Source organism: Catharus ustulatus, chromosome 11 (assembly GCF_009819885.2).
Source record: "Catharus ustulatus isolate bCatUst1 chromosome 11, bCatUst1.pri.v2, whole genome shotgun sequence".
Lineage (NCBI taxonomy): Eukaryota > Metazoa > Chordata > Aves > Passeriformes > Turdidae > Catharus > Catharus ustulatus.
The window spans coordinates 627,620-642,560 of record NC_046231.1 but is presented as its reverse complement, the minus strand read 5'-3'; positions in this window follow the sequence as shown (position 1 = coordinate 642,560).

Here is a 14,941-nt window from a genome sequence, read left to right as displayed (position 1 = left end):
TTGAAAAATAGAAGAAATGGCTTGGAGAGTAAATGGAAGAGAGGTAGATAATTTTAGGATTCAATTTTCTCTGCATTTTTTACTGGTAGGCATGGTATAATACTGCAATAGAATCCAATCAGAAGTTCTCTTCTGCACTTGTCACATCTCAGTGAGCTAACAGTGGCATGTCAAAACAGCTACAAATCTAGAAGACTTGTTTTGGCTGGAATTAACAATAGGACAACCAAAACTGTGAGGAACAAATATAAAGAGAAGGCAAAAAAATAATTGTTAAGCAAGTAATGGATTTCAATTATGCTTATTGCCACCTTAATTTGCTTTTCTTCCTGTGTAGCAAAACTCTCAATATCATATTATACACAATTAATTCAACTGCTGTAATGAAATTAAATAGATTTCTATAATTTGTATGTTGGAAGAAAGCAGTAGCATTAATATTGCCTGTCATTTGGCAAACAGATAATAAAGCCCAAATCTAGTTCAGAAAACTCAATAAAGTCTTTCTATGGCAACAATGAGCTATGCAAGTGAGATGCTGTTTGTGTGGATGGGATGAACTCAGTGAGCAGGGTACAAGCAAACAGAAAACACAAATGTGTATGGGGAGTTTTCTTATAATTCCCCAAGGAGAACAGGTAGGAAAATCCACATGTGTGTTTCTTCCACAGTGAATTTCCTAGCAGGCTTCAATTCACTAGCTCCTCATTCAGATTTTGAGGGATGTTGGCCCTGGCTTTCATGCCACACCAGAGGGGTCTGGAGCACAGGACACTGAGTCAGGATTTCCAGTGCAAGCCTGGCTGCTCTGGGAGCTGAGGGGAGCTGGAATCCTGGGATAAGTCACACAGGGTGCAAAGATTGCACCATGAAACATGACTGGGAGCCTAAATGTGCCTGTCCCTTCTCTGCTCTGCTCTCAGCACCTCCTCCCCTTGTCCCAGACCCCATGAGTGCCCCCTCCAGCAGCCACGGGGATGTGCTGTCAGGGCTTCACAAATGTGCAGGAGAGACATCTCCTGCTGCAGAGAGCCCAGAGGAGGCTCCAGGATGAGCAGAGCATGGAGCAGCTCTGCTGGCAGGAAAGGCTGGCACAGCTGGGTTTATTCACCTGCACAGGAGAAGCTTTGGGCTGAGCTCAGGGTGGCCTTGCAGGGCCTGAAGGAGCTGCAGGAAAGATGGAGAGAGACAATTGGCAAGGGCTGGAGGGACAGGAGCCAGGGAATGGCTCCCAGTGCCAGAGGGCAGGGAAAGAATGGGATTTTGGGCAGGAATTGTTCCCTGGCAGGGTGGGCAGGGCTGGCACAGGGTGCCCAGAGCAGCTGTGGCTGCCCCTGGATCCCTGGCAGTACTCAAGGCCAGGCTGGCCACTGGGGCTGGAGCAGCCTGGGACAGTGGGAGCTGTCCCTGCCATGGCAGGGGTGGGATGAAGTGATCCTTGAGGACCCTTCCAGCCCAGGGCATTCAGTGACCCTGTGATTACTGATTTTATGTATTTCACTATGCACAGCCCTTTCACACAAAGACAAAGCACAGGCACTTTGATCATGGGAGGGTGTGGCTTAAAAATGCAAAAATATGATTTCAAGAAAGGGAAGGTCATCATTTAGAAATCCAGCTTGGGCTGCTTGCCAGCCATGTCTCATCCGAGGGATCCCTAAGCTCATCTATTCTTCATTTACCTTTCTTATAATTCTACCTATGATCTCTCTTATAAACATTTATGAGCAGACATTTCAGAAGCTTCATATTTTCTTTAACAAATGGTTTATATCATCTTTGTGAAGAGTGCTACATAACGATGCAACATCATACATTAATATTTAAAACTGAATGAAATAACACCTCAACAAGGATAATTTTTTCTCAGTTTGCTAGCTGTCTTAAATTTATTTGTGAAATGAATTAGAACAAGGAAACCACAGAGATAAAGTTTCCTTGCATTTTTATGAATAGACAGCAAATTAATTTTTAGAAGAAATATTTGCATAAATGTCTTATTCTTTTTTTTCCCTTCTGAAAGGGCACCTGTTTCCACAAATTATAATCTGAAGCTCATTAGATGATTAGACATTCTGGAAATATGATTTATAGGCCAGATCTCCCAATCAAGAGAGAAAAACAACACTGCACGAAATATATTCTTGAACAAAATTCAGCAGAATTGTAAAACACAGAAACTGAATATTTCATAATTGCTGTTAAAAGCAGTCACAACTTTCAAAGGCAGCAGTGCAGAAGCAGTGAGCAGAAATAAAATTCAACAAATGACATGAAATGCAAATTGAGAACCAGAAGGGGTTTGGAGGTCACATCCTGAGTCAGGCAATGGAAAGTTGTACACCAGGAGCCTCTGGGAACAGTCTGGAGTTGCTTTGGGATCACCTGGAGCCTTCTGGGGCTGCTTTGGGATCACCTGGAGCTTTGTGGATGTGTCCAGGGAGGGGCAACCCCGAGGTGCTGAGTGCCCACAGTGATGGGAGTTTATTTTTACATTAACACCTTCCAGAAATTTCTTATTGCCCTTAACCCATTCCTCTCAACTCGGTGTTTTTGTCCCTCCCGAGTCTTTTTCACACCAATTTTTCTTTCGTTTCCCTCAGGTTCCAGCAGGATCACTAAACCACAATTTACAGTTTCTGAAAACCGAAGGGACTTTCCTGCACTCTCGCTTAGCTGCTTTGGGATTTGAAACTTATTGCCTCCTTTTTTATTTTCTTACAAAAAGCAATGTGTCCCTTACATAATGGCCTACATAAAACAGTTTTTTATAGACCTGGGGTCAGCATACAGCTTTTTAGAAGGCATTCAAATTTGGCTTGGAAACTTGTATGCTTCATTTTTAAAAAAGGGAAAAAGCATCAGTACTCATTTTTAAGAGAAAATTGGCTCAAACCAACAAGCCCAGACTTGGAAGTTCAGAGAGCTTTGTGCCAGTAAAAATGAAAAAAAAATCTCATCTTGCTTCCTTACTTTTGAAGAACTGAGCAAAGATCCCCCATGGAAGCTGCCAGGGTCTGCATGAATTGGAGACTATCAAAGTCTGTGGGACACTTTTATGCTGTTGCTTGTCCTTGTATACACAATAGCACATTCTGGAGTCTCAGCTCTCATCCCTGTCGGGGTACAAACCCTCTGAAGGCACAATCTAGCTGGATAAAACAAACGGCACAGCTCTGGGACAGTGAACTGCTTACACTGCATCATGCAAAATCAAGCAAAAACCTGAGCTTACCTGGATCCCACCCAGTTCAGCGCTCTCTTTAGTGGACAATCCAATCCTCAAACTTCTTCCAGCCCCTCTGGGTGTACCACTGCTCCACACACAGCGGTAATACACAGGGAGACTGCAATTGTGGGCTCGCTCCTTCATGATACAACTGAAAACTGTGTAGGTTCCTTAGCTTAACATCATGTTTAATAAGAGTTACACTTTCATGGGACTGATATTAAGTGCCAAGTGACAGCAATAAGATGTGACAAATATATTTTGAGCCCGAGAGAGAAGACTGTTTTGTATGTCACCTGCATTACAGTTATGCATAAGGATGCAAATAGTTGGTGACATTAGGTAACACATGGGTGATACTTAGTGAAATTATGTCAAGGTAAATTTGATGAAGTGAGAGTGACACAGCCTGATTTATGGATTCCATTGACATGCTATTTCTTCCCTGGCACTGGGAATAACATTATTTATTTCTGCTGAAGATAACTTTCCCCATTTAGCACATTCTGACTCTTGTATTAAATGGGCTCCATTATAATATTATTTATATGACATCAGTACCTGGAAGGCCCAGTTAGGTCTTCTCTGGGGCATGCACAGTAAAGTACTACTGCCAAGAATCATTCATTGCTGAAATACTCAAGTGAGGCAAAGGGAGGTTAAAACAAATGGATTTTCATGTTCTACAGTCAAAGACACACTGACATCTTCATGCATGATTTCTTCATCTGCTCAAATAGCTCTGGAAGACTTCTTCATCATGACTGACATGCAAGGTTCAATCTGGAACTGGTCTTGCTGCCTTTATTTTCCTGCTGCTTGGATCTGCACTGATTTCTCTCTCCTGATGTTCCCTTCACACAGGGTTTCACAGCCTGGGACTAATGATGCCGTAAAAACACAACGGGGCATGTTTTCTCATCACCAAACAAACCTGCTCTCAGATTCTGCTCCCCTAAACAATTTTTAATGAGACCAAGCTGTGTAATAATGTATTTCATGTTTATATGTGGGAAAGAAATAATTAGTACTGAACAGGATCTTGAGACAGCTCTAGAAGAATTTTACAAGGTGTGGGGATTTTGAGGGTCTCTAATCCATCCTCCTCCTCACAGCAGGGCCATATCGCTGGTCACAGCCCCTGTCCCTGCCCCCTTGGGCCTTTCCCACCTGCAGCTTTCCAGCCCCTCTGCCCCAGCCCGGCTCCACTGGGGTGAGCCCAGGGCAGGAGCTGGCCCTTGGCCCTGCTGTCCCTCAGCCCACGGCTCCAGCCTGGGCAGGTCCCTCTGCAGAGATGGTGCAGCGTGCCAGGGTCAGCTCATTTCAGGATGATGAAATAACATTTGACACCTCGGGCTGGTGCACACCCTCAGGTGAGGGAGAACTCCCTCACTGGCGTGGAAGTTGGCAGCAGAGAACCAGCCAGAATTCCAGATGCTCTGTCCATGCAGAGCCTGTCCTGAAGAGTGACAGGCTGGAGAGAAGTGACCCCAGCTTAGCAGTCTGAGAGCTCTGCTGGCTTCCCAGCGTGCAGGAGAACAGGGCAGCAATCATTAACAAGAACCTCCACGACAAAACCACAGCCTCGTGCTCCTGTGCCAGCTGCCAGGGGCACACGGAGCAGGGAGGAGCAGCAGCCCTGTCCCACCACAGCCACTGCACACCTCTGACCTTGCAGAAAGGATGGATTTGGCAGGAAAGGCTGGCCACTGCTGCTGCACCAGCTATCAATATCCTCTTAATAGAAATAGCTCCACTGGCAGCTGAGCCCACCACGGCAGCACAGAGAGTTGTGCAGCACTCAAACAAAAACCTGCTGCAAAAATCGTGGTGATACATATTGTAAATAAGAGGTTTAGTGGCAGCTGTCAGATCACCTCTGTTGTATAGTTGCTCCTTTAAATTTACATCACTGCAATCACAAAAACTGTAATTAAAATCCAAGTAAATTACTGTTTGCATTTCTAATGCAACAGCAATTTCAAAACAATGCATCAATAGAGAGCAACAAAGAAATTGTCTGTTTTCAAAAGCAGGGAGAAGAGATTTTATCCTGTGATACATGTGTGTTTCCCAGAGTGATTCTGCTTCTAATGACACTCATAGCAAACAGTCCACTCTACTCACTGATCATATTAAGTTGTTGCCATGGAAATATGAAGACCCTACTACACTCAGATGTTAACTCCTAGAGCTCAGCTTTACACTTCTTTAATATCAATTTTTTCTTTACAAGGAGGGCTCTTAGCAATGCAGAATTCAGTCATTTTCCAGCTGTCTAGCACCATGGCTGTGTGAGGAAGACAATGGCAAGGGCTTGTTTCAGGGGTGTTGCAGGAGAGTACAGCCATGCAGAAATACACCCCCACACCATTTCCCTATGAATAGGGAATTATGAGAAAAGTGACAAGCAGCTCCACAATGTCAGAAGTACTTAATTAGCCAAGTTCATCAAGGAGGAGAAGAAACAGAGGTATGACTAAATACTGCTGCAGCTTTGTCTAGCACCTTATTCCTAGGGGTAAAAGAATGATTGCATTTTCTCCTTTCCCCCCAGATCCAGAATTTCTTTTAGAAACAAAAATCTAAGTCCTAAGGAAACAACCACTTCAAAACCATGCTCATATTGTCTCTGCCTTGGTTTTTAGTCGGGATTTCTTTCGTTTTGGGGTGAGGGGTTTGCATATTTTTTGGGCTGGGTTGGGTTGAGTTGAAGGGGTTTTTTTAAGAAGTTTTTGGCCATCAAGGCACTGAAACAAGAGCAGCTGTAAATGGCTGCCTTGAAGTTGGGGAAATGCTGCTTTCTCCAGAGGTCGTACAGCTCTGCTCCAGCTGCTGCTGCAGCCAAGGCAGATATTTGAGTCAGCATGGCAAGGGATTGTGTACAGCAGCTAAATAAATTCCACTATTCAGACGACTTTTCTATTGAAATGACCCAAAATGGCACAGACATTTTACCTTTTTTTCCACAGCTCCTGCTTATTTCCAGAGGAGTATTTCTGAAGAAATAATTCTCATGCATGCAAATGCAACTCAGTTGTGAGGACAGTAATTCCAGACATGCAGTTCCAGTCAGCTGGAGAACCTCCTGACTCTTGAATACCACCTTGCAAAGGTACAGCAAATGCACCCTGCTCTTGGTGAGACATCCTGATCTGCAGAGGCAGTATCATTATTAGGAGCAATGTTTCAGCAGGTATTTTTCTAAACATTTGTATTCCTTTCTAAACTTTGTATTCCTGGTACCTTTAATCATTTTTAACACTTCTGTTTGCCTGTGGCTCTTCCTTGCCTTACAAAAAGCAAGCACTTGCTCATATCACTTCATTTAAAGTTGCACTAGCCAAATACCCAGATAATTCTGAAAACATGCACCAGTTTGGTGATTTATAAGTGAATTACACACCTAGTGTATGTAGCAGGTATAAATCAATGCAACAGTCCTCCTGATGCTCAGATGACTTGTTTTACAGTCTTTATCTTCCTAAAGGTAAAGAAGTTGATTTAGATGGCTCTAAAAGCTTAAATGAAATACAGCCCAGGCAGGTAGTTCCTAATAACATACATCAAATCTTCATACACAGTAAAATTACTAAATCTCAAGTCTACACCTTTTTCTTGTGATAAATGCATTGCATTTCTCTTCAGCAGTGACAGAATGCAGGCCAGGCCTCTCCTGCAAAGAAGCTCAAGTGCTTGTGATTTGGTGTTGGATATCTTTAAAAAATAGCAATACCTAGTGGGGCTGGCAGCTGCACTGTGCCTTCACTGTGATTGATGTCACCAATAGCCCAAACACAGCACTGGGGGCCAGGAGCCCTCCTGTGCCCTGTAAACCTGGATTTGTCACTAATTCTCTCTAAAGACAAAGTGATGTGTGTGTCTTTGCAACCCCTGAGTGAGATAGGGGTTGATTACCTGGCACAAGCAGGTTGGGGTTTGGTTGACTAAATAATTGTCTCAATAAATGTCAAGGGTCCTCAGAGCACATCCCTGCTTGGTGTGCATCAGCTGAAGATGACAGGATTTAAATGCACTCCCTGAAGAGACATCTGAATATGTCAATGGTTGCTGGCCACCGCAAGCCCAGCTGAAAAATCTGGCAAATGCTCTTCTATTATTTTAGTCATGTGTTGATTATTATTATACTTTTATTGCCAGGTTTAATCCTTTGGTGTGTTTCAGATATATCCTCCTTCCTCTCTCCAAGACAGAGGAATGCTCTTGCTTCCATCAAAGGTGAGTGACAGAAGATCAAAAAGGCCAAATTACCTGTGCAGCCATTATGAAGTCTGGCAAATGAGGGGCAGGAACTCAGATATTTCAAAAATTAGTTCAATTTATCAATCAATTGTTAGATGTCATCCCTTTCCTGGGCTGTCATCCCCTGAAACCACCACAGAAATATTTGATAAATAGAAGAGAGCTATCACAGGAAGGATGAGACTGCAGTTTTAATAAGCATCTTTACACTCAGCTGATACCCATTGGGGCTACGTACCAGAGCAATAAAAGCTGGAAGATGCATTTCAGTTTCTCAGCTGCTTTGCAGCATCATCAGAACTCACAAATTTGGCTTCTTAAACATGTCTTTAAAAACCTGATTTCTGTACTGTGAGCTTTTATGATCACTTGAAAATAAATCCAGATCACCTGACAGGTCACTGAATAGGCTCTTAAATTTATCTGCAGATCCCACCTCACCTTTCAGCACTCATGGCCAGCCCAGCTCTGTGTGGATCACCAGGGCTTGGCTCCATGCCTGCAGGTGCTGCTGGCCCCAGGAAGGGGATACATGGATCAATGCCAAAATTTGGGATAGAGCTGCCACAGGCACACACCCCTCCAGCTGCAGCTCCGAGGACTCTGCAGCCCATGGACTGAAGCAGTGATAGGAAAGGGTGATGATACTAAGGCTACTTCCCAATGAAATCTGTCATTTTTACTCTAAAGATTCTAGTAGAAGTGCTTAACCAGGGGGGAAATTTAGGTCTTAAATAAAAAAATTGGAGTGCTACTTATTAAGAGATGTGTTCATTAAACTGTGGTGTTTTTAAAATGTCACTGAAACAACAGGATCCCAAATGATAACTGTAATATTTGGTTTTGTCTGGGAGAAGTAATACAGAAATGAGTATTATCTCACAAAAAAGGTTATTTACTACAGAGGATCTCCTAACATTTTGGTAGAAGTCATTGAAAATTCAGTCTATTTGAACAAGAAGAGAACGGAAATCCCTTTAAATATATTTAATTAACAAAAAATACCCTGCCCCAAAATCTCATTTTGAAAATAAACCCTGCAGCAACTCTAGCATACAAATCAATTACCACATATATTCCTTAAGAGTTAGTCCAGATGCCAAGTGAAAATCAATGTGATTATTTGACTTTACTGTAGGACAGCACCAGCTTTATGAAAGTTCAACTGAAATTTTGGTATTATTTGTACTTTCAGAGCCAAAAGAGACAAACCCAATATATTTGAATAGGATCCCATTATCAAGGAGTTAAATGCAATTCAATGTAAATAAGTTAAATTAAAGATACATAGTGTCACCTAATCCCAGAATAATGCAAGTGGGAAGGGACGGGACTTCAGTTTAGTGCAAAAGAAAGCTTTCTGCTTTATTTTCTCCCTGTATGACAGAAAAATGAACAGAACATATATGGGAGAGAGTTTCTCAGAATGAGTAGATAACATGCTTCCAAACTGCACCTTCTCCAGTACAGCTCTGACTCAGCTCTGTGTTTGTTTTGAGGTGTGCAAGCATCCTTTGGGTCAGTATTTTCAGAAGCAGAAATGCAGGTACAATGATATAAAGACAAGACTCTGCATAATCTTGGAGCCTAGAGCTCTCTTCAGTGGGAAGCAAAAATATTTTCATTTGTATTTTCAGGTCTCTCAAGTTGGAGGCCTGGAGAGATACCTAGAATATTTTATTTCAGAAAGAATGTGCAGAATATACTTCCAAGGCATATTAAAATTGGGTATTTTATGGAAAGGATATAATTAAGCACACTAGCAGTAAGATAATGTGGATTGAGAAGCAGATGGGTGCATATATCTGCAGGATTTTCCAATAAAGAAAAATACATTCTGGGTGAAATGCAAGTGACTGATGCAGACATGCCTTTATCCTCACCTGCACTTATTAGCTGCCAACATTTCAAACTGCACTGCTCTTACTGAGTGAAACTTCTCACACTGACTAGAGCTTATCTACAACACCAAGACACAATGGGTCTGCCTGAGAGATGCAGATCCTCCTTGAACACTCCTTAATTCTGGTGGATTTCAGTCAAGCCCTCAGGGTGAGCACCTGTTTCTAACAGCTCATCAAGGATGAAGCAACCCCCCTGTAGCATCAGCAGGCTGATACATGACCCGTGCAAGAGGCAGTGTGTTCAGGCAAAAAAAAGGATGAATTTCCAAGTGTCTTTTTGGAAGAACTGATCCAGGGAGACAGCTCCAGAGTGGAGGGGGAATGTGCTCTGCAGTGCAAGGGAAATGAGCTGGAGGAGTGCCTGAGCAGCCTGGCCTTCAGCAGGAGCTACACTCTGACATTAAACACCGCTGTGGTCAGCAGAGCCAGGAACCAGGGAGGAGCCAGCCCCCTGCCTGAACCATGCTTTGTGGTACTCTACTTTTGGGTTTCTATGCTGGGATTATTGAGGGGAGATCTGGGAAGGCAGAGCTCTTCAAACCCTCCCCACTTTTTGTGCTGTCCTGGGATGGAAAGCCAAGAGCATCATCCTAGCCCAAAGAGATGAGTTCCCCAGGAGAGGAATCAGCCTCTGTCTCTCTTTTGTACTGTGAGCAGAGGAAGCAGCTGGAATTTGTAGCTTGGGCTCAGGGATTCTGAGCCAGTGTACACAGAGCCTCCCAAACACAGCAAGGCTTGTTCCCTCAGCACTTCCTCCTCTCCCTGGCATCTGAAAATGCAAATCCAGCAATCTGCCTCTTTGGCACTGACCTCCAGGCTGTCAGCTTCAGCGTACCTGAGCTCAACTTCCAAGAGCTGGTCTCACATTGCAGCGAGCAATACCTGTGCTGGGGAGTTGCTTCGATGTTTTCAAATCACTTTGACACACTGCATCAAAGAATTTCCATAATTATACATCAAAATACAATGGGTTTCACTGGGTACTGCTTTAATTCAGGCATACAGCCTTTGCTCTATTCTCTCTTCAGCAGAGCAGCTATAGTGTTATACAACTGCACAACACTGGAACTGAGCACAGAACAGCAAAACTGTCTCAAACTACACAAGCAATTGACTATTTTGCATGGGGGAACAATAATGGGTAGAAATGGCCCAGCTTACTCCCTCCTTTAACTTGGGCAAGAATGGTGTCTGCAGAGTGAGCTGACATTTGCCTTTCATTTGCTTTTTTGCCCTGTTGATTGATGCAATGCATCCTTCTCTTTCCTTCTGTTGCTGAAAAATATTGCAAGAGAATGTCAAGGCTGATGCACTCAGTCAATCAGAGCAGATTTCGGCATTTGACTTCCCTGACAATGCCTTGTTTTCCCTCTCTGCAAACTTGCAGTGTTGGGAATGCTGGCAAACTAAAGTTTAATTATTTACTTGATCTATTATGATGGAATTCAGGTTAGAGCACAAGGCTGCCTGTGCCATTCAACACAACACAAAGGAGGCTGCAGAGGTAGAAGTGGATTTGGCCAGATAAAACCACCCTTTCCAGGGATTTCTGCACACAGAAACCACAATTCCTCTGCCTGCATTTCCGATGGCTAATGACTGTTCCCCTGCAGGTGGACAGAACACAAGTGGGGTAGCACTGAACACAAGGCCTCTGCCAGAAGCCTCTGTGTCACCCTCATGGTCAGAAGTTCCACTGCTGGGAATTCAGACTGCTGACAGAAAATATCTGTCCCTGCCTGTTCCTCCTGCCTGCCCTCAAGCACATCCTGCTTGTTTCCACATTCTCTCAGGCAGCTTCCATAACCTCTTCCTCACCCCCAAACTTCAGTCAGATTTCATTTCCCAACATCAATAAGGATATCCTGATTTCAACAACAGCAAAAAGCCTTTGGGATTTAGATAAAGTCAGAAATGTTCCTTGTCCTGAGGATTCCACCAATCTTTTGGAGACCCCTTCTTTCCTCATGGCTGATTTTTAACCCCTTGCAGAGGGCACTGATGGCCTGTTATCAGCCTGCTAAAAATAGCAACATTTCCAAGTCCTTCAGCTTTCCAAAATGGAGCATTTAGAGAAGGGAATGAGCACTGTTTGTATGACTTGAGGCCTGAAAGCCATTTTGTCTCATGAGCCTTCAGCTGTTGCATTTGTGTGTTAGTAAATGGAATTACTCCAGCATCAAAGCAGTGCAGTGGGGTGGGGGATTGGGCCCTTGGAGTTGAATCCAACACGGACAAAATGCAAAAATGCAGCTTTGTAAGAGCAGGAGAGTGACCATGACAACTCCTGCCATGCTTGTAAGACCCTTTGAACAGCAGCATTTCTTATTTCTCAGACTTTTTCATGTCCCCTCAGATACATTTACCATGATATTCTCTAAAACCAAAGCAGAGTGTCTATCATCAAAGCACACAAGAGGTGTTTCAATCAGGGCTGATCAGCAGTGGCCCTCAGCCATCTCTAACTGCAGTGGTTGTAGTACAGGGGCAAAGGGAAAGGCACTAAAAACAATACTGCAAATATTTCAAATTACTTGTGCTGCAGGTCATATCTCAGGCCATTATAGCTGGAAAAATATTTGGAAATTAAATATATTTCATGATTGATCTTTTATTCTTTCACATGGCTTTGCTGTGATTCTGTGTTGTACAATATTTTATATCCCACTGGTCTTTCTCAAATCACATCCATAGATATTTTTGGTTTATTATGGAGTTTTCCTGTGTGGTTCTACACCCCAGCAATTATTTTGTGGGAAATGATAGCATTAAAGCAGAGAACTAAGAACTTATTTAGCAATTCTGCAACACTTTTTGAAGATTCATACAGTACCAGGCAGATACAACACACAATAGAAGCAATTTCTCTCTTGATCCTGTTTGACCACACCAGAGTGGCTTTCATGTGACCAGGCTACAAAGGAAGGATGGAATATATCCAGCTTATGCACACATAACCAAGGAAATCCTAAAGGGAAAGGGGTTTGTGCCCAGCTGGCCTCACCTTTGGGAACTTCTGAAAATCCTTAAGAACCCCATCTGAAAAACTCCCACTAAACTTCATTTGTTCTCTTGGAGGTTTGAAATATTCAACACACACTGACAGCTGGACTTAATGCTCCTGAAAATTAAGAGTTGAGGGTCTCAAGTTGAGCTTTCAGAAAAACAAACAAAAAAAAACCAATCCTTAACCTGAAACAGGTACTTGAAAATGCACCTGTTAGCCCGCTGGGTTCATCAGAGCTCCAAGTGAGGGAGGTGAGAATTGCACCAAGGATTCAGAACATGCCAGGGCATCTCTGCTTGTAAGCAATAAACTCGTACAATGCAATTTTAGTGGCACAGCAGGGTGCTAATATTGCTCTTTTCCTTTAAAAATAAACAAAAAACAAATATAAAAGTGTTGAATAAACATTAAAACAAATATTAATTTCAGGATTCTCTGGGTTCCTGTCAAAACTGTATTCATATGTATTCAAACATCATCTGATAAATAACTTAACTGGAAATTATCAACAACAAAAAAACAAAAGGAATGGGAAAAATAAAGATACCTGGAAAGATTTCAGCAAAGATCTGACTCTTAGAGTTTTTCCAAGAGACAGCCAAGATTTTGATTAATATTATAATACAGCCTGCTAAAACAGCACCTCATAAATATCCATGAAGTGGTTTATTAGAGATGGTTGTAAATACTTAAAATCTTGTCTTGCAACCCATCAGATTTCAAGAAAAAAAAGGCAGTTGAGAACATCAAAAGGTAAAAATAAGAAGAATTCTTAGAAGATGTTTTCTTCCTCTTAAATATTACAATATATTGGTCCAAAAAACATTCTCCTGGAGAGTGGAAATACTACCGGAAAATGTGTGGGTTGCTTTGTAAGCACAAATAGCAGAGATTTTGAGAAAGAGACAGAATGCTGGGGGAAAAGAAAAACATGAGATGGGGAATATATGAAAATTACTCTTACTGCAGCCTTCTATTTTCTTATTTCAAAACCAAAACAAAATAACAACTTGTAAGAAAATGAACTTGGTATTTGTGTAAGAAAAGGGTGGAAAACATAGAGCTGAGAGGGGAACCAGGGAAGTATTGGGGCATAAGCAATTTCCCTCTGAAATCTTTTCATCTTGTAAGTCTGATTTTACACATAGCATCTTGCAGTTGTAGAATGAAACTATTTTAACTTAAGCTGTGTTGTATCTGAGGTTTCAGTCTCCAGTCCCCCAACACTTTGTCTCACACTCAGTGTGGATGTGCTTATAGCCAAGGCCATCCCAGGCTGCTGTCTCAGGATGGATTTCAGCTCCTGAAGCCTCCAAGGCAGGAAACTGAAGCTGTGCCTTTAGAGAGCAGCAGGAAGAACAACATTATAAAACATTACAAAACGTTATATAACATTATAAAATATTATAAAACGTTATAAAACATTATAAAACATTGTAAAACATTACAAAACGTGGCACTGATGGGACACCACAGCCACATTGCAGGGGAGGAGACTCCATTTTCCTGCTGGGTTCTGCATCTGCTGTGGGCAGGATCCCCTGGGATGCTGGAGATAGAGCTGTCCTGCACTTCAGTCTTGTACACAGAGCTGTCCTGTACACAGAGCTCTCCTGTACGCAGAGCTCTCCTGCATTTCAGTCCTGTGTTTCAGTCTGTACCCAGAGCTCTCCTGGATTTCAGTCCTGTGTTTCAGTCTGTACCCAGAGCTCTCCTGGATTTCAGTCCTGTATTTCAGTCTGTACCCAGAGCTCTCCTGCATTTCAGGAGCCCTGAGCACAGCCTGAGCCATCTCCTGAGGGAATGCTGATCAGTGGGCAGCAGCCATGAGGGAGCTCAGACAAGCTGCTGCACAGAGGGCAGGGTGTGATTGCTGCTGCAGCTCAGCTCCTGTCCCAGCTGCTCCCTGAGGACAGGCTGGACTCACAGAGCAGGTTAGGAGACAGTGGAAACCCAGCAACTTGCTCTCAATTCCCAGTGCCTTTGCTGTGATGAGAATTTCACATGTAAGCAGCCCAGTGGTACAAGTGCCTGTCCTGGTTCTGTGGCAGACACAGGTCCCCAGACAGGGCATGGCTCTGCCTGCAGCCACCAGACATGGGCTGAGTTCATCCCCTGAATCCAAACTGGGGCTGCCTGGGAAAGAGTAAGACAAAAGAATATTAAATAAAATGATAGTGGGTGTGGGAGTCAGCCTAACCACTATTCCAGATCAGGCAACCATCACTGAAGAGGAATTATACCCCAACTCTAAACCTTGGGGGGCATTTGTTTAAGTTGTGGTGAACCCAGAAAGAAAGGCTCCAAAAAGTTATGAGATTGCCCATGTTAATACCTCATACATATTCCATACTCATTTCCCAGTTAATTATCACCACTCCCAGTTCCTAGAATGTTCTCCCTTCCTTGTATCCCCATTGGCCCTCAGCTGATGCAGTGTTCCACCTAACCTACCCCACTCAACCCTACCTTCCCTTACTCTGCCTCTGCACCACTTTCCCCTATATTGGTTATTATATTCAGATTTTTGGGCCTTGT